At 42.7% G+C, this 24023-nt stretch overlaps 1 protein-coding gene across 7 annotated transcripts in view; it reads left to right on the forward strand.

Moving 5' to 3' along the window:
• The window catches only part of KANK1 (KN motif and ankyrin repeat domains 1), a 192484-nt gene that overhangs the window by 139218 nt on the left and 29243 nt on the right, over nucleotides 1-24023 (forward strand). The window contains exon 1 of one of the 7 annotated variants that reach the window (XM_082843043.1): nucleotides 953-1054. The exons of the other annotated variants lie outside the window; for them this stretch is intronic. The gene's annotated coding sequence lies outside the window, so the exon portion shown is untranslated. Of the gene's footprint in view, nucleotides 1-952; nucleotides 1055-24023 lie in introns of those variants that run through there. 7 annotated transcript variants of the gene reach the window in all.

Consider the following 24023-nt stretch of genomic DNA (forward strand, 5'->3'; position numbering starts at 1 on the left):
AAGGCATTCTGTTGACATTAAAAATCAGAAGTATAGTGTCTATGAAGATCCGATCAAGGGGAAACAGATCAAGGGGAAAGTATGTATTTAAGAAAACTACAAAAAACCCAAAAGTAGAATGATTACAAATAACACGTCCTTCCTGACAGGGGTTATTTTTTTTCTTCGTGTGACGTGTTTCATAGAGCCAAATTAACAAACGTATTCTAATACCATATATATATATATATATATATATATATAATATTTGTATATTTAGTATATCGTGCAGTTTCATCCTGTTATTTGATGTGTTTACTGATTGGATTTAATTAGATTATGCATTTCAACTTCAAATGAAACTTCGTTGTTAGTTATTTGAAGGCTAATTTCACACTGAAGTTTATAAATGAAATAATTTATTTTCTTATAGTGATGGTGTTTGGTAAGATAGTTATTTTTTTAAGTAAGAAGTATTTGCATTTGAATTTCATTACTGTTAAAATGCCAAGACCACCTACAAACAGGGACCCTGGGTTTTAGAATCGTGCTTGTCTGGTTAATCAGAACCCCAGAATTTGTCCCGCCCCCAAGAGGCTCTGAAGAGTCCCTCCCTTGTCAGGGCTTGCCTGTTTTATAAACTTTCAAGGCTTTGGTTTTAAGCTGTAGCTAGCTTCGCCTTAGAAGATTTTTGCTTCAAACCATGAGCGATTCATAATGGGTTAAGCATCAGATTTCAGCCAGGCGATTAGCTCTCCAGCTAAGCTGAGGAAGGATGACTTATCTCCCAGCAAGTACCAGCTGACTTGGGTGTAAGAAGGATAGAATCCAGGCTCTTTCTAGTCCTGAGTGCTGGGCAAAGTACCTTTCAGTTGTCGATTGCTGCCATGATACACCGTGGGTGCCAACAAAAAAGAAAAAACACAAAATAAAAGCCCAACAGGGAGATTGGCTATGTTAAGAACTTGAGCTGTTGCTATCATTAGGAGACTGCATAGTGAGGCAAAGGATTACAACAGCCCTTCCTACAAGGACTTGAATATTTTGTGCCCTGCTCACCCGCAGACTTCCCATCGTGAGTATTGACATTTGTTTCTGATTATACACTTCCCCTCTTTCTGGAAGAACTTTGGGTGGGCTAGTTGAGCCCATTAGCTTCCTTCTTCCTGTGTCCCGGATAATTCCTGTTCATCTCCTTGGTGCAATTTCTGAGAAAGGTTTGAATGGGTTTGGAGGAAAATCGGTGACTAAAGCTCACAGTTTCTGCTTTGGGGACCTTTTCTATAAAAGGCTCTTTGATCTGGCATGAAAAATAGTTAGCATAGTTCTTAAATTCACAGAGATAATGAATTCTTGCTGTTTTCTGGCAACATATTTTAAAATGGCATTGAGTAGACTTCTCTAATAAAAAACCTCAAATAAGACCCAACCAGGAAATCAGACTTGGTAAGATTCATTCATACAGTTGTAGAAGTTCTAAGTCAAAAAAAAAATCATGATTCTATCTTTCCTCCCTTGGCTGCCTTATTAGAGATATTTTTGGAGTGTACTCTATTCCATATGCTATTCATGTTTTAAAGGATAAAGCCTGGCTCTGCTTTTGGGTTGCAGTTCATTATGAAGCCTGAAAACAAGAGAAGTGTTTAAAATATGCAGCCACTTACATATACAGCATTAGTGATCTCAGCTGGCAGTTCTATATGGACAAGTGATCTCACAGCTTAAAAATAAGTATGTAGCTATATTGAGGATTTTTAAAAATAGTGACCAGATTTCTAATCCTCGTAGTTCTTGGAGCAAGCCATGGCTGAAAATTCAGATTGAATAATATTCTATAACATTCAGAAGGCTTTTCTAACCAACAGAATGAAAAGCAGAACTACAGACATGAGGGAGAACTGGACCAAGAGAAAAAAATTATTGGATTCATGGGATTTTTGTTCTTATCCTGAAATTTAAATCTTTGTACTCTTACTTTGTCTTGTTTGTGACAAGCCAGATTTGAGTGGTTCGTGACATTTCTACCGGCTGGATCAGAGGTTGTGGACATGGCTACATTTCATCATATAAACCTTTATTTAAAGGAGCTGGTGCTAGAGTAATAGTTTATGGAAGCAATTTGCTATTAATAGTCACAAGTACTAAATTTATTTTAGCTCCTTTTTCTGTGATTTTATTAATTGGAACAGTTCTCTCTCCAAGGGATCTTTTGCATTTTGGACATGATCTCTGTTGGATAGAATCAAGTGATAGTCATGGGATTTTCTGAATTTGATCTCACAGTATCTGGTTTAGTTGATAAATTCCATCAGCTTTGCAAACATTGATTCAACTTGTCCTGCCAAATTTTCCCTTCCCTGTCCACTTTCCGAGTGCCTTTTTCTTGCATCAACTATCTATTAGGCAAAGGCATTTCGAGTGTTTCTGTACAGCAGGCACATTTAAGAGTCTCCTGAAAGGGGACTTCTGTCGTGGCGCAGTGGTTAACAATCCGCCTGCCAATGCAGGGGACACGGGTTCGAGCCCTCATCCGGGAAGATCCCACATGCCTCAGAGCAACTAAGCCCGTGCGCCACAACTACTGAGCCTGCACACCACAACTACTGATCCCGCGAGCTACGACTACTGAAGCCCACGCGTCTAGAGCCCGTGCTCCGCAACAAGAGAAGCCACCGCAATAAGAAGCCCGCGCACCGCAACGAAGAGTAGCCCCTGCTCACCGCAACTAGAGAAAGCCCGTGAGCAGCAATGAAGACCCAACACAGCCACAAATAAAAAAACGTCTCCTGAAATAAAGGGGGAGAATATGCCAAGATTAGAAATATAACAGAGGGAGAGAGAGGTGACATTTCTAATAATTCATAAGCCCAACTGCTTAATCTCTTTAAATCGTTAGTCATGTGCATCAGTTCTTACATTCCTAACTAAAACAGAAAAAAGTTCACTCTTCCTCTGCTCTCAGTATTCCCCTCATGTAAGACAGCGTACCCAGCAAGTGACGGCTGGTTTATTGCCTTTTCCCTAGCATTTCAGATTGATTGACGGGGATTTTTTATTCAAATCAGGGCCACCCCATGGCAGTGTTTTTTGAGGCAGCCCATTTGGCATGTTCCCTCCAACTGTGAGGACAAAGCCTGATTTGTCTTCCCATGACCTGGCAGAGGAGGTGGAAGTACCTGCTGGCTTCATGCAGCATGTCCCCTAGCCAGTATTCCACCTCTTCACGTAGTGAGTCAGCCCGATGGTATACTGACTTCTATAGCACAGCAGGGCGGAGACCTGGAAGTCCACAAGCCGGTCGGGGAGGAGGGAATGGTTTGCGTGTCAAACCATTCCAGCAATGCAGCTTACAGGGAAAAATTGCAAAATACTGAAGCCCTTTGCCGCCAGATTTTTCCATTAGCACCACACTTTACACAGTTTTCAAATCTGCCTCAGGGACAGCTGTTTGGCAATGTGAGGGGAAAAGGTCACGTCACATCATAAGCTCTGTGGTTGGTTACCTGTCAGCCTGTCCTGTGAGGAATCTCAGCAGGCCCTGAGCAATGCCTTCTCAACGCTCATTCATCACACACACACACAAGGAGCCGTGGATTCTCCAAAGGGGGTGCTCGGAAATTATTTGAGAACTGGAAGACAGTGCTGGAACTTACACCACCTCAGGATACTGATTTTAAATGAAGAAATCCAAGACAGAAAAGCTTCCGGAAAGGTAAAGAGGGCTTAGAGCTGGGGGCGTTTCCTCTGGGACGTTATCCCTCGGTTTTCTGTCCTCTGGACAGAAAAAGGAGGCTTTCCAAATAGTGGTAAATTTAAGTGAGGGTATAGTTTTTGGACTACCAGAAAGAATGATACAAAACTCAGTAGAAACAATTCAGTTCAGTGAGCTCATTCATTCAGTAGCTCACTTTTAAAAGACTGCACAGAAATTTACTAGGCAGAGGGCACCTGTTTCCCTTCTTTGTGGAAGGACCAACCCTGAGGTTCTGTGAAAGTGGGTCTGTCTCTGCCTTATTCTCACTACTTTTTGATTTTGTTTTGTTAAGGATGGCTTGCAAGATTAAGGGTCATTGAGCTTTCTATACTTTTGTTATTTTCTCTGTCTCTCCAAACATTTTAGCTTTCATTAACTTTAATCTCTGTTTTCTGCTCTTTATTCTGAGCCTTTGTTTTGGGCCTTATTTTGACAGAAATCATAGTCTATTTCTGTTTCTTCAGTCATAATGCCTGCAAAAATCACAGTTGGCTTTCCCAGTTCTCCGTGGCTCCAGGTAGTAACAGACCTGCTCTGTCCAAAGAGGTGTGAAAGAAGCAGGGGCTTCTCCACCACCCCAGCTGCTGCTCCCCCACTCCTACCTGCCCTGTAGGCTTTGCGCAAAGCGCTGTTCTCTTTACTTGGATGTCTTTCCTGTATCTGTTTATGTGAGCCCTTCTTATGCTTCAAGTCCTGCTTCCTCTCTTACCTCTTCCAACACGTGTTCTCAGATACTCCCAGTGGGAATTTGCCCACTCCTCTTCTTTATTCCTGGAGAGCTTTGTATTCTGTTAAATAGTTGCCATCACTTGCTTTTATGTAAGCGTTGTAGTTGTGTGTCTCATTAATCTGTAATCTCTGAGGTCTTAAGAGGCAGGATTCATGTCGTCTTCATCTTGGTATGCCCATTGTGGCTTGTGTAGTACCCAGCATAGCCAACAGGCTCAGTGTTCAACCAACAAATGTTTGCAGCCCACCTCCTTGGTGCTGCCTTAACGCTGGGCATCTAATACAGAGCAAGACGCAGGCACAGTGCCTGCTTAGGAATCTGTGGGGTTGAATTGAGCCCTACCAGTTGCCAATCTTAAATTGTCATACTCTTGGCAATTTTCTCCCAGCCTGTTCACCTGGATATTTCCCCTGCATGAACAGGTGGCTTTCACTCTGTCACACATACTTGGATTCTTCCTCCTCGTACCTCACATCTAAGTGGAAGTTGTAGCGTATACTTTCTCTCCATCACGTGCTCTAAGGTGGGCTTAAAATGGTGTTGTCTGTTAAATGCCTTGAGTTCCAGGGAGAGGAGACCAGGTACGATGTGGTTATCCAGAGAGGAGTATTATTGGAGGCCATTTGGAAAGCTCTTTCTAGCTCCCATGGCCTCTTTGCTCCTTTCCCAGCTTGTTAACAATCCAAGCAGAGAGAGGTGGGGGAGCTCCAGTCAGTTCCTCTTGCTTATTATCTAGTCTGGTTTGGTGGACTGGTTGAACCTGTGGATGAGAACCTGAGCTGGTGACCTCTAAGGTGGGAGTATGGCCATTGGTCTACCTTCCTTCTCACCCACGGTTTTTTGGGGAAGGTCTCTACAGATCTATCACCCCTTTTAGATGGGAGGAAATAAACTGTCCTTACTGCTTCATCATTTACAGCCTTTATAGTCTCTTTGGTAATCTCAGTTAAAGTTTTAAATCCTTTAGTTTCATGCCCCAGTTCCTTTTGTCATTTGGCTTTTTTAAATGTTGATTTCAAATCTCAGATGAAAATATATTGTGAGAAAGTCTTTAGTTTAAACTTAATGAAAGTAATAATCATGAGTCAACCCAGACCATGAAAAAAACCCAACCCGCAGAAATTCAGTGTGACTCCAGTGTTAAACCTTAAATGTGTTTGGGGGAATGCACTTTGCTGAGTAAGGTTGAACGAAGACAGAGGATTCTTTTCTGGCCTTTCAAGATGGGCCCATCATCCACAGCATCCTCTTCCTGATTTCAGTTTCCCAGCTGGAACCTCACACCTCCGCTGGGGCACACCCTTTTGGTGTTGGTCGTGGCCTCTTCTTGGAAAATCTCCCTGATGTTCAGTTTTAGGCGCAGATCCTTCTAATCCAGGCAGGTAAAGAGGAGTGCTCTTCCAGCACCCAATGCTGTCCGCACCTAACAGGATGGGAAAGAACTGTAAGCCCTTGCTGGACCTGTCCTGTCCTTCTAATCCCCTTCAAGTCCTGTCAGCCTCCTTGGGCTATGAGGGAGGTTGGTAGAGAAGGAGCCCTGGTGGTGAGAAAGGGAACTGTGCCCACTTTTCTCTGTCACTGCAGTTCCCTTAGACACCCAGGTTTTGGTGTCATATCCCATCTCAAGTCTGAGAGGAGAAGCATGGGTGACGTAGCGTGATAAGGTATTTGAATTCTTTAAGGGTTGAGGGGAAGTCTCAACACAGATCCTTCATGAGCATGACAGCAGAGCATCTTGCTTTCAACCTGTCTCTTTTCAGGATGCAGACTTACAGGTAGGGTTTTTGCTATCAAGATTACCTGCAAGAGAAATGGTGGTAGGGATCCTAGGCTGTTGTTTTGGTTGTTGTCTTTGTCTTCAATTTGTTTCAACAAGGACTCTAGCAATTTTAAATGAGAAGAAAAAAAAGTTGGCCACCTGGAAAATGGGAAAAGGAAAGGGATGGAAACAGGAATGAAACTGCATCCCAAATGAATACCGTGAAGTCCTTGCTTGGTGTCATACCGAGACCTGGGAGCGTGTTCAGTTTGACCAACCCAAGGTTTTGTTTTAATTTGAATTAATTGCCAGGATTTTTTACATTAGATAATTTCATATAAAAATACCAATTTCTAAAAATAAATAAACCAATTTCTGCAGCTTATCTTGAAAAATCAAAAGATCTGGATCACTGGATGTGTACTTCCACAGGGCCACAGTCATCTGGAGAGGACAGGTGCCTTCTGGTCGCCCCCAAATCCCTCTGAACCCCTTCCTTTCCATCATTAACCTGGACTCTGAAGGTAGTTGAACTTGTGATCTGAACCTTGAGCCTACTTGAATTGCTTAAGGGGCTGCCCCCAGTTTGGCTGTCAGCTTCCTTGAAGCCAAGGTGAAGAACACACTTAAGAGTTGCAGAGTTTGCTTGGTTTAGAGCCGAGGTTCTCATCCCTCGCTGTGGCAGAGACTCATCTGGGAAGCTTCTAAAGATGCTGATGCCCCTGTCCCCACCACAAGAGATTCTGATTCATTGGGGGTGGGGATGGGGGGACGAGTCAGCAGAACTGTGGCTACTGATATGCTTGGTTGCCATCTCAAAGTCCTGCAGCCACCGTCCAGGGAAGAAGGACCGTTGGGGCACTGTCTGCCAGCCTGGTGTCACAGAAGCCTTTGCCTACAGTCCATTTCCCCTCTCACAAGGAGTCACCTTTCCTGGCTACTCCCCACCTGTCTGAGGAAAGGTCTTGAGCACATCTTCATTTTCCCAGATCTCATTTGGTGGCTTCTTCTGTACATAAATTAAAGAAGAGTAGAGGCAGAGAGGTGTGTCTTTCTCCCGACAGTGGGAACCGTTGTGACTGACGCTCTCCAGTCAGAGGAAGCTCCTATTTTTAATTCTTCTTCCATCCCAACTTTTGTCATCCTTGATAAAGGACTAGACGTTTACTTGCATACAGTGACTTTTTCTGTGAGACCTTGCCTTCATAGAAGCACACAGACAAAATAACAACCTTCAACCTTTTTGTAGAATAAACTATATTCATATTTATAAAATAAAAATTTAGCAGATTTTTTTTTCCAGGATTAAGGAACACTACATTCAGATGCTTTCCTCAGTTTAATTCTTAAGAACGAGTCTTTTGATATTGATACTTAGTTTGGAATATAATAATGTGACTAAATAATACCAGAATATTCTCAGAAGTACAGAGGAGAAAATTTCTCTCTTAAAAGCAAATGATAAAACAAGCCTAAGGGGCTTCGCTGGTGGTGCAGTGGTTGAGAGTCCGCCTGCCGATGCAGGGAACACGGGTTCGTGCCCTGGTCTGGGAAGATCCCACATGCCGTGGAGCGGCTAGACCTGTGAGCCATGGCCGCTGAGCCTGCGCATCCGGGGCCTGTTCTCCGCAACGGGAGAGGCCACAACAGTGAGAGGCCCGCGTACCGCAAAAAAAAAAAAAAAAAAAAAAAAGCCTAAGGAAGTTTTTTGAATGATGGATGTTTTCTAAAACTGGATTGTGGGGATGGATGCATAACGATATACATTAACTAAAACTCATCAAACTGTACACTTAAAACGGGTGAATTTTATGGTACATAAATATCTCAAAAAAGTTGAAAGTCCAAAAACAAGGAAAAAATTGATCTAACTCAAATCTCTTATCTAATGTGGTGTCGTTGGGTAAAATAACTTGGAAGTTTTTGGATCCTATATTTCAAAGTATCTGGCACTTGAAGCTTTGTTCTTTATTAGTTTGTTATTTCTCTTTGAATCAGTTTATTGGCGTAAAACAAGCCCAAATGAATTTCACGTCATCTTAAAAAGTTTGATCTTTGTAGCTTCACGCAGGAAAATGTCTGTTTCAAAGATAGTCACTTTTAAAGCACTCAGCCACGAGAATATGAGTGGAGTGAGGTAGGGTGTGTGCCAGCACTAAGATGGACCAGTTAGACTCTGCAAATCCAGGGGTTCTTGTAAAACTCTGCCTCTCTCCACATAGCTGTCCCATTTTGAATTTTACAAAACAGGCCATTTAGAGTCATCCTTAATCTTTGTTAATCTCTGTTTTACTGTTTAGAACTAGCTTTTCTTACTTGCCCTGTAGAAGAGATCAATTAAACTTTATTCCACTAGAGTCAGTCACATTTACCCAATATACTTAGGCACAAGTGAAGAATAGATTTAAAAGAACCCTTTTTTCCCTCTTTTTTTTTTGGTGGTGAATTTAAACCATTAGAGGGACATCTCATTCTTAGTAAACGTTTAAAACAGAAACAAAATGTCGCTCAAAAATATTATCCCCCTAAACCAGAATGCATTTGTTTGGGAACTAATTCTGTGTCTTTGAAAGTCACATGATCTAATTGGAATAAAATGTTTAAGGAACTATGAAAAAAAAAAGGGTTGGGTCTGTGGTTTACAAATGGGAGTGTTTTTAGCCTTCAGATTACATGTTGCATTAAATAAGAATAAACCAAGAAAAGAAATCACTCGCCTCAAGCCCAGCCTGGGTTCAGCATAACACTGAATCATTTCCTTCATAGAACAGCCCTGCGCTATGGCTCAGATTGTGACAGGGAACTTTTCTCAGCACTGGAGGGTTTGGGGGAGGGACTAAGTCAGCAGGAAGAATGACACATTTGCCGCCTTTCAGTCTGTGTTCTTCCTAGAATTAGCAGATTTATAGCTGTATTTCTAGGTTAGCACTTCATGTGTCTGAAGGATATGAGCATAGTTTGTTTGAAAAATTGGAAGGGGCATGTGAGAGGTCTGTCTTTACCTCTGGGTTAAGATCGTTGCTAGCAGTTTCGTTCATTGGTAGTTTTTGCTGTCTCACTGACGCCGAGAGTCCTGGAATTAAACCCCGTGGCCAGCAGGCTGTTAGTTGGTCAGGAAATTCCAAATGGGTATAAATAAATGCTCTGCAGCAGCTCCTGGGCTCTTTGCCTGCTAACGTGTGCAGGCCCTTTAATGCTGAGGGAAGTGGGCCTGAGACTTGGCTTCCTGCTTGCTGAAAATTACAGTTATTTTGTTTCTGGGTGGGTAAGTAAGAAAGCACAAAAAAAGAAAAATAGAGGAGAGTGTGACATTTGGATGGGGGTTGGTGAAATATAAACTCAAGCTCTGTATGTTATAAAAAATATTTGCTTTTCTTACAGGCTGGAAAGAATAACTCAGTCCTGGATTTTTGGTTCAGTGACACTTTCAGCTTTAGCCCGTGGCTCTAACATAAAGATGTCATTGTCGTGGGAGTGTGAGGTTGTATGTATATGTTAAGGTCTGAGTTGTTGAGTTTATGGCTTACTTAAATCACAGAATTTCCTTTCTTGTTAGTAAATCCGTTTTTGGTCATTTGTTTTGAGCTCTGTTTTTCTAATAGGGAGCTGCTCAGTGTGCCTTAAAGCCGGTTTCTTTTTCTTATGTAAATACTGTAAAACAAAATAAGGGCTGGGATTCATATAATTACTTTAGCCCCACCCCCCAGAAAAGAAAAAAAAAAACTGTAATGCTTTGTTAGAAAAGCCTTTCTGTCCCGAAGTCCTAGCTTGTGCTGCTTCTCTGCTTTTCACAGAATTACTCTTTGGCACATTTCCTGTGTATGCTTAGAGCAACGTGTTATTTTTTTTTTTTTGGTTTTGGTTTTTTGTTTTTGCGGTACGCGGGCCTCTCACTGTTGTGGCCTCTCCCGTTGCGGAGCACAGGCTCCGGACGCGCAGGTCCAGAGGCCATGACTCATGGGCCCAGCCGCTCTGCACCATGTGGGATCTTCCCGGACCGGGGCACGAACCCGTGTCCCCTGCATCGGCAGGCAGACTCTCAACCACTGCGCCACCAGGGAAGCCCTCAACTTGTTATTTTTGAAGAAAGTTTGGAAAACAGCATTTAGTCCCCAAGCTATGTCCCATCTGTGCGTGCATGACAAATTTAGGCTCTAGTTCATCAGTAAGTCTTTAAATTAGACAGTGGACATTAGAAGGCAGCTCTGCTGAGGCTGGTGAGAACAAGTACTGAAATGCCCATGGTATCTTGACTATTACGAGACAGATTTTGGGTAGAGTCGCTGCATCTTCTAGTTGGCACTGAACACTGGAGAAGAGGGCCATTATGTGACCCTCCCGGCCTCTGTAATGTCACGTCCTCCTTACTACAATGTGTCCTTTATTAACACATTGCCCATTCCATTCCCAGGAACTGTAACCCTTTCCACTTTCTTCCCTCTCACTGCTCACCTGCAGCCTGGCTTCTGGACTTCTAAGGCCTGCCCAGGATAGGACTGATGATACAGCAAAAGGAAGCTGCATTTGGGGATTGTTAAGTTGTGCCCCTTGTTACCATGCAGCTGGAAAGTGCTGCCCAATGGAGTGGGCAGAGAGCAAGGCCCCGGGCTCTGTATGAGTTCCTCTAGTCTGACAACTGCTCTAATTAATTTCTTCCTTCACTTGCTCACATAGCATGCGATGTTATGGAATTTTGTGTGAAGTATAGTGAAAGGGTCATGGTCTGGAAGCAACCTTTGGAAATCATCGAGTTCCACCAGTCCCCTCATTTTATGCGTACAAACCTTGTCACTGAGTGTGCAATTCCAGACCCTTGTTGCCCATTGCTTGTCTGTGAACTAGGAAGTATTTATGGCTCCTGTACTTGTTTTATGAAAAAATTATACCGCCCCCCGCCCCCAAGTTTAGGCAAGCCATTCTGGATGACTGCATGGAAATGCAGTCAGTGGTTCTAAAGCACACGTCTCTGCACAGTGTGTTAAAGAATGCTCTACTCTTATGACTTCAGTACAGATAGAAGAATGAGATTGTTGATAAAAATTAGTGCCTGCCTTTGTCCTCTTATTGTGAGAAGAAAATATCTTAACTTGGTCGTAATATACTTTTAAAGATTGGGGAAGTTTTTCCACTTTTACTTCTTATTTTACTTCCTTCCTATGCATAATTGATGCTGGACTAGGGCTCCCTGTATACCTAACCAGCACCCATACTCCACTCCCCTGAGCCCTAGTGTGCACACACATACACATGAACATCCTCTGCAGGGCCCAGCCAGCATCTCCCTCAGCCAGCAGAAACCAATTCAGATGTTTAGCAAACTCGATTTTGAAAAGCATCACAAATACCTCAAACCCTAGCTTTGTGGGGGTAGGGGGAGAAAAAGCAGGGTGGAGGGAGAGGAGTTCTGGACTATCTGGATGCCAGGGCTATGTGCTTCACCAAACAACAGAGGGTGGTCCAATAATAGTAAATAATAATAGTAGTCTGCCGACATAGCTCTAAGTACTCCACAGAAACACTGAAGCAGGTCTCTTATTTTCCCAGTTATACAGCTGGAACAGAATCTGACTTGCCAATGGCTGGAAAGTGGCAGTGGCAGGATTCGAACCCAGGCAGTCTGGTGCCAGAGTGCCTGATTTTAATCACTACAGCTCTTCCTCCACCATACTTAATTAACTGGTACATGCCTAGACATGGGGTTTTTCGTTTCACCGAATACCGAGCATGCTGTGTGCCAAGCACCACGCTGTGCACTGAAAGATAGAAAAGTACTACTTGGCTTCTGCCCCACAGCACGCCTGCAGTCTGCTGGGGGAAGACAGGCATGCGCCTGGCAGTCACAACACAGGTCAGTACGCATTAGCAAAGAGTGCTAGGAGAATGGAGGGAAGAAGGTGACCAGTTCTTTCCAGGACAGAGCAGTTAGGGATAAGGGAAGACTCTACAAAGGATGGGATATTTGGGTTGGGCCCCTAAGGGGAAAGCAGCTAATTCTGACAGATGGAAGAAGCTGGGGAAGGGCATGCCAGGTAGAGGGAACAGAGTGAGCAAAGGCAGATAGGCTTAAATTTGCTTGATTGGTTGAGATTCGGAGTTGGGGTGGTGGGCGGAGGGAGGAAACTGGGAAGTGCTGGATTGGGGCAAAATTGTTGAAGACTTTTAATGCAACAGAAAGGAACTTTTGGACTTTATTTTCTATAATGGGGCTTCTGGCAACCAATCTGCAAAATTAATATTTGAGGAGCTCTATAAGTTTCCAGGGATACCTCAAACAAATGTAAAATTCCTCAAAGAATATGTAATATAGGAGAGCAGAGACATTAGGCTTGATAAAAAACAGGCCACTTAATGTGCATATGAGCAAGCAGCAGAGTGTTGGCTGTGCTCCCTGGTGACTCACACTGACTGCTCTCATGTACCCCAGAGATACTGGAGGCACAAGTAGAGGAGGTTATTATCATCTCTATCTAGGTAATTTATTTTGAAATGATTTCAAACTTAGAGAAAATTTATAAAAGAGCTCTCATGCATCCTTCATCCAGATTCAGATTCCCCAGTGGTTAATATTTTGCCACATCTGCTCTGTCTCTTTTTGCATGTATGTATGTGCTTGTGTGTGTGTGTGTATGTGTATAAAGACATGCATTTGTCATATCTCTTTAATCGCCTTCGATCTGAAACAGTTCTTAGCCTTTCCTTTCTTTGATGACCTTGACAGATTTAAAAAAATATATATGGAATCTAAAAAGAAAAAATGGTACTGATGAACCTAGTTTCAGGGCAGGAATAAAGATGCAGACATAGAGGATAGACTTGAGGACACGGGGTGGGAGTGGGAAGCTGGGGCAAAGTGAGAGAGTGGCGTGGACCTATATACACCACCAAATGTTAAATAGATAGTGGGAAGCAGCCGCATAGCACAGGGAGATCAGCTTGGTGCTTTGCGATGACCTAGAGGGATGGGATAGGGAGGGTGGGAGGGAGACTCAAGAGGGAGGGGATTTCTGTGCATTAATTTTGTATCCTGCTACTTTACCAAATTCATTGATTAGCTCTAGTAGTTTTCTGGTAGCATCTTTAGGATTCTCTATGTATAGTATCATGTCGTCTGCAAACAGTGACAGCTTTACTTCTTCTTTTCCGATTTGGATTCCTTTTATTTCTTTTTCTTCTCTGATTGCTGTGGCTAAAACTTCCAAAACTATGTTGAATAAGAGTGGTGAGAGTGGGCAACCTTGTCTTGTTCCTGATCTTAGTGGAAATGGTTTCAGTCTTTCGCCACTGAGGACAATGTTGGCTGTGGGTTTGTCATATATGGCCTTTATTATGTTGAGGAAAGTTCCCTCTATGCCGACTTTCTGCAGGTTTTTTTCAATCATAAATGGGTGTTGAATTTTGTCTAAAGCTTTCTCTGCATCTATTGAGATGATCGTATGGTTTTTCTCCTTCAATTTGTTAATATGGTGTATCACATTGATTGATTTGTGTATATTGAAGAATCCTTGCATTCCTGGAATAAACCCAACTTGATCATGGTGTATGAATGGGAGAAAATATTTGCAAATGAAGCAACTGACAAAGGATTAATCTCCAAAATTTACAAGCAGCTCATGCAGCTCAGTAACAAAAAAACAACCCAATCCAAAAATGGGCAGAAGACCTAAATAGACATTTCTCCAAAGAAGATATACAGATTGCCAACAAACACATAAAAGAATGCTCAACATCATTAATCATTAGAGAAATGCAAATCAAAACTACAATGAGATATCATCTTATACCAGTCAGAATGGCCATCATCAAAAAATCTAGAAACAATAGATGCTGGAGAGGGTGTGGAGAAAAGAGAACGGTCTTGCACTGCTGGTGGGAATGTGAATTAGTACAGCCACTATGGAGAACAGTATGGAGGTTCCTTAAAAAACTACAGATAGAACTACCATATGACCCAGCGATCCCACTACTGGGCATATACCCTGAGAAAACCATAATTCAAAAAGAGTAATGTACCACAATGTTCATTGCAGCTCTATTTACAATAGCCAGGACATGGAAGCAACCTAGGTGTCCATCGACAGATGAATGGGTAAAGAAGATGTGGCACATATATACAATGGAATATTACTCAGCCATAAAAAGAAACGAAATTGAGTTATTTGTAGTGAGGTGGATGGACCTAGAGCCTGTCATACAGAGTGAAGTAAGTCAGAAAGAGAAAAACAAATACCGTATGTTAACATATATATGGAATCTAAGAGAAAAAAAATAAAGGTCATGAAGTACCTAGGGGTAAGATGGGAGTAAAGACACAGACCTACTAGAGAATGGACTTGAGGATATGGGGAGGGGGAAGGGTAAGCTGTGACAAAGAGAGAGTGTGGCATGGACATATATACACTACCAAACGTAAGGTATATAGCTAGTGGGAAGCAGCCGCATAGCACAGGGAGATCAGCTCGGTGCTTTGTGACCACCTAGAGGGGTGGGATAGGGAGGGTGGGAGGGAGGGAGACACAAGAGGGAAGAGGTATGGGAACATATGTATATGTATAACTGATTCACTTTGTTATAAAGCAGAAACTAACACACCATTGTAAAGCAATTATACTCCAATAAAGATGTTTAAAAAAAAAAAGAGGGAGGGGATATGGGGACATATGTATGCATATGGCTGATTCACTTTGGTGTACAACAGAAACTAACACAGTATTGTGAAGCAATTATACTCCAATAAAGATCTAGTAAAAAAATAAAATAAAAATAGAGACCTGGGAATTCCCTGGCGGTCCAGTGATGAGGACTCCGCGCTTCAACTGCCGGTGGCCTGGGTTCGATCCCTGGTCAGGGAACTAAGATCCTACAAGCCACATGGTGCAGCCTAAAAAAAAAAGAGAGACCTGTCCTTCTGTAGGATGTCTTTCAGGTAGGATCCATGAACATTTCCAGATTCAGGCATGCCTTCCGGGTGGAAACCTAACAGAAATGAAACTGTGCTCTTCTCAGAATATGACCTCAGGGGCACGTGTTGGTAGCCTTGATCACCGGGTCCACGTGGTTCTTGGTCAGCTTTCTGCACCATACCATCACCATTTTTCTCTTTGTGATTGACACGTATTTTGTGGGAGGCGTTCTGAGGCCACACCAATATCCTGTTCTTCAGTAGGAAATCTCTACACACTAGACTTAGCAGCCGTTGATGATTCCTGCCTGAGTCAGCTACTGTTAATAATCGTTGTTAAATGGTGATTTTCTGTTTCCAGGATTCTTTATTTATTGAACTATAAATTGGCACTGTATTATATATTACAGCATTATGGACTCACAGATACCTGATTTATTCAGTGGATTGAAATCTGCTACTATCATTAATCATATTATTTTGATGCCCAAATTATCCCAGATTTGGACAGTGGAACCTAAGAGAGTTTTGGAGCCAGCTAGACCCCTGACACTTAAATAGCTCATCTGATGTGTGCTGACACTTGAGGTTAATAACTAGTAGGTAGCACCTGTTATCTGAGTTCTAAAGGTTGTATGCACCTCAGGCAACAGGGGTCACCTGCAGCAAGGTCCTTGTCAGGCTGGTAGACAGAGCACTCAGGTGACTAGAGGCAAGCCGATCTGAAGTTCAGCTTGTCAGAGACCATGTAGTAGGTAGAAGTCTTGAATTTTCAGAGTGTATTGCTTACATTCTCCCAGACCCTCTCCTTTGTCTTTAGCCTTCCCTTGGGTAACTCAGGCCCTGGTCAGCGTGGGCAGAGAAGTAGGGGCTGGGGCTCGGAGCACACTATGGGTTGGCAATAGCATGCCACCCATTCTTCCCTCTCTCCTCCACGAAGACACTTGCTGGCTGCCAGGGTCAACATTGTCTTTGCTACACAGAGATTTTCAGTGCCTGCTGTGCCCATTCGAGTTTCAAATATGGAGCAAGTTTGTGCTCTGCATCTCAACATGCTAAATCGGAGCCTGCATTCCCTGAAATACCCTCTCTTCTTTCTTCCTGCCCTCACTCACGCCACCCCTGTTCCTCCCAGATTAGATTTATCATACTTCTCAAAAGGAAATCCCATCATTTTTCTCTACAGTGAGTCATCCATTGGTTTAAAGAAAAATATTTTCTTTTTTATTAGCAGAATGAGGTCATAGATAGAGCCCCAGAGGATGAGTACAAAGACTGATCCCTGTCTCTAGCTCTGCCCAGAGGAGCTGAGACTTGTCAGGCCTTCTCAGTTTCCTCTTGAATAGTTTAGGGGGGAAGATGTGGGCCACAGGCTGCCGCCAAATGCAGGCAGGCTCTAAGTTCTGGTGGTTTTAACACTATGGCTAGCACTTATCTAGTTGAGTAAGTAAAACTCACACATTGAAAGGAATTTGTAATACCACAAGAAAAATTCACAGGGACTTGAACAGTCCATGGAAAACCTAATGGAGGCCGCCGAAGAGAATTTTAATACATACTCTAGCATCTAGCCAGATCAGCCTTGCTAAGATGCAAATCTCATCATTTCACTCCCGTGTTTAGACCCTTCAGCAGCTACCTGATGCGCTTGAGAACCACAGACCTGACTCCCAGGGCCCTGTGTGATTGGGGCTTGGTCCCTTCTCTGCCTGGGTTCGTGTTTTCTTTATCATGCAAAGCTCTTTTCAGTTCCTAAAAGTGGCAGGTTTCACATATGCCTAGAATTTCTCTGCCTAGAATTTCTGCCATCCCAGTCTCCCTGCCACCTGCCCTTAGCCCAGTGGACTCCTCAAATACAGCACCCTGGCAGAACACTCCCTGCGCTCAGCCCAGGTGGGATCCCTGCTCTGCCCTGGCATAATCCTGTCTTCTACTCTCACAGCACTTACCACAGTTGCTTTTATATATGCATCCTTTGTCTGTCTCCTATAGTTCACAAGTTCTACCCAGGTAGGCTCTCTGTCCATTTTGATTTGCCCCTAGCAGTGTTTGCCACATGGTAGGTTCGTAATAAATACTTACTGAATGAAAGAATAAATCCATCTTTCAGTCTGACAGTTGCATCTTCCCCAGGTCAAATTCCCTCTCTGGGGTGTGTGAACAGGTAGACCTGGAATGTGGGACCAGTATGAAGAGGAGTAGTGACGGGAGACAGTGGAAGAATGTGCAGGTTAATGTCTGTGGGGACAGGTTACAAAAGCAGAGATAAGATCAGCTGTGAGGAAATCTGACTATTTAGGGGGAGAAGCCAGAAGGAGTTATGAAGTGTTTCGGATTATGAGAAAAAAAACACATTATAACTTAGCCACGTCAACAAACCAAGCCTGTAAAATTGAGTTATGCTACGTACGACGTGTCAGTTGGCCTGGTATTTCGCATGAACTCTGGCATGCACTTTGCTTTTCTTCATGTTGTCATTTTATTTGAACAAAGCATTTGGGTAGCTGTTTAAAACAGCTGCAACCTGAGAAGAAGTCTAGGTGAAATCAGGTAGGTAGTATAAACTCCATGGAACAGGGATTCAGGCTTTATAGAACAGGCCCTAACATCTAATAGGTGCTCATCATTTGAATGAATGATTGGATGGATTTGTTAGCTAGGAGGGGAAAAGAGCAGATATAAAAATAACTCTTTGGTAAATGAAAAAAACAAGAGAAACTCTCATCTGCCATACATTCTTGGAAAACAGAATGAGGAACACTTACATTGTTATTCTTTTCTTTGTGTGTTCTCTAACAAATGGTATCTCTCAATAGATTTGGTACGAGAAGCTCCTTGGGTCTCCGTCTTAACGCTGACAGTGTCATCAGGAGAGCTTTCCAGTTAAACCTGTCCAGAAGGACCTGTTCCACTTCACTGTCTTCTTCTTCCCCTGCTCCATGCCGGGAAAAGTTGATTCGCTAGCTCAATTACTTTCATACTCTGAGTAACTTCATGAGAACTTCTCTCTCTTAAAGTTCATCTCTGAGTTGATCCTACTGCTTTTCTCTCCTGCCTTTCAGCCTTAGCTGATGTTGAATCTTTTTGACTGCTTCAGACAGCAGGACGCTTACCCTCTGCTGCTTTTAAGTATGGGAATCTGTGTTTAATTATGTGCTTCTAGGGGATTGCTCAGCTCTTAAGGCAAAAACTTCATGCTTCATGTGAGAGGGGGCAATACGGTAATGGGACTTAGCAGAGTTCTTCAGTTTCAATAGTCAGGTAGACTATCTATCTGGTGAAGAAAAACACATAGTGTGTGGAAGTCTTGGCACATAGGTGCAATTATTTTTCACGGCACCATTAGTCAGTAATTGGGCCTAGAGTTTGCAGCAGTGAAACCAGAACAAAGAAGTCATTGTATCCTAATTAATAGATAGAGTAATAATATCAAAGTTTTGTCCATTTAAAAGTTCACCGGGACACGTTATTTCAGAAACCTCCAGTGTTTTTTTGCTCATAGTAAAGATGGCTCACTGTGATAGTGTATGTAGAAAAGTATTTAGTGGTTTCTGGCTCAGAAATGGCATTTTTATTACCCTGTCACTTAAGCATGATGGTGTGGTTCCACTGAGAAAAGGAAGACTTGGAGACCGCAGCTTACATGGCCAGATTCTCAATTGCTGTATGTGAATTTTTACTCTGCTCACTGCCTTTAGCATAGGCACTCTAGGCCTCAACACCACAGTCTGCACTCAGTATCCACAGGGGATTGATTCCAGGATCCCTCAGGGATACCAAAATCCGTGGATGCTCAAGTCCCTTATATAAATAATGACGTAGTACAGTTGACCCTCTGTATCTGTGGGTTCCACAGATAAAGAGGGCCCATTGTATTGACATTTTGGACTGGATAATTCTTTGTTGGGAAAGGTAGGACCCTCCTGAGCATTGTAGGATGTTTAGCAGCGTTCCTGGCGTCTACCTACTAGATGCCAGTAGCACCACTTCTTCTAGTTGTGGCAAGCAAAAATGTCTCCAGAATTTGCTAAATATCCCCTGGGGGCAAAATCACCCACAGTTGAGAAACACTACTAGCAGGTTAGTACTCCCAGACTAATTTTCCTCTAATCTTCTACCTCCTGGCCAGTACATTACTTTTTATGTCTTCCCAAACCAAATACTTGGATATTAAGTTTAATTTCCTTGAAAAGTTAGAACCATATAATGCTTTATGAATCTGAATGAAATGACTTTGAAATATCCATATCTCCATTGCACTTTGTTAATGCAGAAAAATTGCAAGGAAAATTTCAAATTGTTCTTGAGTCTATACACTTGCCCTTGTCACAGAGCGCTAGTTTTACAGGTAGCAAACGTATAAATAAAGAGTAGAATTAACCATCAGTTTGTTGATTTTAGCTTTTCTCTGAACACATGGGAATTTGGTCTGGACTTGGGGAGTTGTCTCTAGTTGGTGCTCTCACATTTGGTGTTTGGTTACCCCAAATTGCTAACTGTACAAACTGGGTTGGGGAAGAGAAGAGGGAAGAGGGACTCTGACCCTTGGTGTCTAGGAAGTTGGTCGACCCAGAGATGATGGCAACCTGAGAAGCCAGGTGGACCACTGTTAGAAGCCCATCCACTTAGCCTGGCACACAGATATAAATTCTGGTGGTTCCGCCTCTTCGCTTCACTTCTGCCTTGCCTTTTATTTATTTATTTTTCTATGCACTACCTACCCCCCTCCCACTAGACTGTGAGCCTTGTGAGAACAAGGGCCTTGTCTCCTTTGTTCATACTGTGTCCCCAGCTCCTACAATAATAGTACCTGGAAAATAGTAATAAGAGAGAGAGGTGTTACCAAAATTGTTTTTCTTTAATCAATATTGATTATAAATATAAGTTAAATATATGAGTCATTTTTTTATTTGGTCCTCACGTCACGCTTGGGTACTATAACATTTTAACTGGTTCCCTTGAATTTAATCTCTTTCCCTATCTCAGTTTAATCCACACACAGCTATGAAGACCATCCTTGTTGAGCCTTTTAGCCCCCTAGCACAAGGCCCGGTATGCAGTCTATCAGTGACTAAATGGATGAGATTCCCCTGCTCCGGGACCCCGTGTGGTGTCCTCTTCTGTACTTGGTCACCCCCCTCTCTTCTAGCCTCGTCTTTCCTTGAGCTGCCTGGCTCTTCTCCACCACCTACCTGTCTTTCCTTTTTACTCTGTCATCACTTACCTTGTCTTCAGAACTCATCTCCTGGTTCACTCCATTCTGTTTTGATCATTTATTCATATATCATCAGATTGTGCTTGTTGATAATATACTTTTGTAACTGACCTAACTTAGTGTTATGTTTAGGGTGTTTGGCATTTATCTCACAGCTAGACTGTACCTCAGTTTATTTCTTATAAATCCTTCCTCCTACTCTTTCCATTGAATAGGACCATTTTCTGCACCCAATTAAGCTTTCAATAAATGCTATATAATGAGGGTGGAGGTGGTGCCAGGAGCAGTCTCTACCACTGGATTTCCAGACATTCAGAAAATTCTTGTAAACACCAGGGACAGCTCTCTGATTCCAGACTATTTCGTTAGAAGCTGTTACTTTCCGGATTCCAGTTGCAGATAACAGCCAGTGGTTTTTGGCTTTGTATAAGCAGGCATAGCTCTGTTAGTCCAAAAAGGCTTTTTAGGAAGTTAAGAGTCTCCTTTATAACCCATTCAGAGATTTTTGTTTTTAACTGTTGTTTTTACACATCCTTAATTATTCTTGAATTTATCAAATTTTTTGTGATGAAAATGTTTTAATGTAACATGTCCCCCAGTTTATCATTAAACATTTTTCTTTTCAAGATCTGGTCTTAATTTTTTTTTTTTTTTTTTTTTTTTGTGAGAGGGAGAAGACACAGGAGAGAGTACTGTATCCATTAGAGTTCAGTTTAGCTCTAAGTAACAGAGACCCCAAACAAACAATAGCTAAACAAAATAAAAGTTTATCTTTCACATAAATGTGTAGAGGTAGGCTTTCCAGGAGTAGTGTAGTGCTCTGATCCACAAAGCTCTTAGAGACCCAGGTTCCTTCTAGCACCTTGTTCCTCCAACCATAAGTATGATCTCATAGTCCAAGATAGCAGTGCTATTGTTCCAGTCATCACCTCTGCATTCCAGGCCGCAGGATGGAGGAAGGAACAAAGAGAAAGGCTGTCAAAGAACAATTCCTGTGTCTTTTAGGGGAGGCTTTTGGGAGTTGCTACATGACATATCTGCTTATGGCCATACTAACAGCAAAGGAGGCTAGGGAAATACAGTGTTTATATTTGACCAACTGAACAAAGAGAGTCCTATTAGTGTAGAAGAACGAGGTAACACATACTGAGGAACATCTAGTTATCTTTGCTATGGTTGCCCCATACATCCCTCTGTCAAATGAGCTTTCTTGGAGTTTATTTAAATACATTCCTCTTGCTTCAAAACAGTGACTTCTTGTAATCATATTTTTTTAGAAGATAAATGCCTATGTGTTGTAAAAATTTGTAAGAACAATGTTAAAATCACCATGATTCCACAACCTAAAGATAATCACTGAAACAGCATCATGTAAGAAATGTCCTTAACACTAATATAGAACAAGCAACTTCAGAGTACAGAGTATTTAGATGTTTTTCTAAATCTTTCTAAAGGTTCTCTGCTATACTGTATATGCATTTATTCCTTCAGTAAACATTATAAAACATCTTAGTCCCCAGCATCTTGTTAATTCATGTGTGTGGTTGGAAGGGAAAGCAAAGAAAGAACTTTTAAAAATTAAATTTGTTGCTCTAAAGATACTTACAGTCTAGTACTGAGAGACAAGACAAACATATATGAAAAAGTTGGTAAATCAATCAGGGCATATAAGTGCTGTATTTGTGTTAATGTATGTAAAGGTACACTAGAAAGCAGAAGATAAAATAATCATGACACTAGGTGTCTTTATTTAATGGTAGAATAATTTGTACCGTGGACAACTGTTTGGAAAAATGACACCTTGAGAATATATCATGCTTTTTAGTTGCTGGAGAATGAAATTTGGATTACAAGTCCTTAGAACAGTCTGATCAAGCTTAACATGGTTAAATTCTAACCTTTCCTGATTCCCAGATATAGAAGTCTGAAGTTCATTTAGAGATAATTCAGCATGACCTGTGCCTTTTGTGAACTTCAGAAATAACTAAAGATGGGCCAGTTGAATTTCGCTAAAAAATGGGATGTGCTTTTTTTTTTTTTTAAATCCTGACGTTAGTGCATTTAAAAACAAAAGTTTTTGAGGAGAAATCAATGAAAATTAACCTTTCCTAATGAAAATGCCTAAGTGGGAACATTAACGATGTTAAAAAGACATACACAGAAAAACCTAAGCGCTATACCAAAATACTAACAATTGCCACTAGATGGTGAGATATGAGTGACTTTTTTTACTTTAGATGGTCCGTACATAACATTCTCTTTTTGTATTCCTCATCGCGTTTTTTTTGTAGTATAATTGCTTTACAATATTGTAGTAGTGTACAATATTATATATAGGTGTACAGCATAGTGATTTTTTTTAACAAGCAAAGTGGCTTTTAAAAAGTTATTTTATTTTATTTATTTTATTTTCTAAGAAACCTTCACTCGTGGCAAAGGCACAGTGGAGATGACTGTTAAAGGATAACTCCTTGATCCCTGTCCTGAGCCGAGGGCTGGGAAGCTTTCCGCCCGCCCGCTCTGGAACCCATGCCGCGGCGGGTGCTCTCGGAACCCACAGAGAACAGTGGGGCCCATTGTGCCTCCGGCTTCCTCAGGTGGCCCAGGGCCGAGGCCGCCGGTTTCCACACCAGAACACACACTCTTTCATGAAGAAGGGACCTGTGCGGCAAAGACAGAGCCTCTCTGTGGAGACATTGAAACTGCTGGCTTTCTTTTGACTCCTGGCAAAACTGGCCAGAAGAACACACGTTTTCAAAAGCTCCGGGCTTCCTGTTTGCATTCAGAAAGCGGGGGCCGCCGAGTAGCTGAGGGCGCCCGGGGGTGGGGTCGGCGAGCTGCTGCGACCTCATTGGTGAGGACCCGGCCTATGGCGTGTGCGCCCGGCCCGCCGGCCGAGTTCCCCCAGTGTCCACCCTCCTGCGCTGACGGGGTGGAGAGCCTGGGCCCCCGAGCTGGAGTGCGGGCGGCGGGCCGGCGGGAGCGCAGCGGGCGCCCGGTAGGTGTGCGGCCAGCGGGCGGGCGACAGGGCCTCCCCCGGGGCGCAGTCCCCGCGGCCCGGGAGCGGGGCGGGCGGCAGCGGGCACCTGGCCGGGAGGGTCTAGGCCGGCCCAGCTTAGAATCAACGCGTGCCGTGAGATCTGTCTGACACCCAAGCCTGCCGTTTTTCTTTGCTGATGGAATTTCAGACAGCACTGGAAACAGGTCTGGCTGCATACTTTGAGTGAGCATGTTGTCCTTTGTGGAGTTAAAAAGGAAAGAAGACATGTTCTGTTAGCCTGAGCACAAGTTTCCGGGCGCAGAGCTCCCCATCAGCTTACCCTTCCTTAGGCTAGAAAATGATTGGTGTTGAACACCTCTTTCAAATAGAATCCTTTTTCCACGTGGTTTAAAACTGAAATCTAATGGCCAGATTCTAACAGCCAGAACAATTTAATGTTGTTTTAAATGAGGACACGAAGAGAACATAACCTTTTTATTCCTCTGCTTGGCATTTTTCTTTTCTGTACTTTTCTTTCCAGCGTTTCAGAGGGAAGCGGGGGAGTGGAGGTAAAAGGTTTACTCAGAGCTCTCACTCTGTCGGGTGTCACATTCAGCACTGTCAAGGGTGGGAAGGACAGGCCAGCAGTCTCCAAATTGCTGGAAGTACCTGGACCTTGACAGCAGTTAGGTGGACTTTTACACCCA

The sequence above is a fragment of the Leucopleurus acutus genome, assembly GCF_964270905.1.
Source record: "Leucopleurus acutus genome assembly, chromosome: 7".
Classification (NCBI taxonomy): Eukaryota; Metazoa; Chordata; class Mammalia; order Artiodactyla; family Delphinidae; genus Leucopleurus; species Leucopleurus acutus.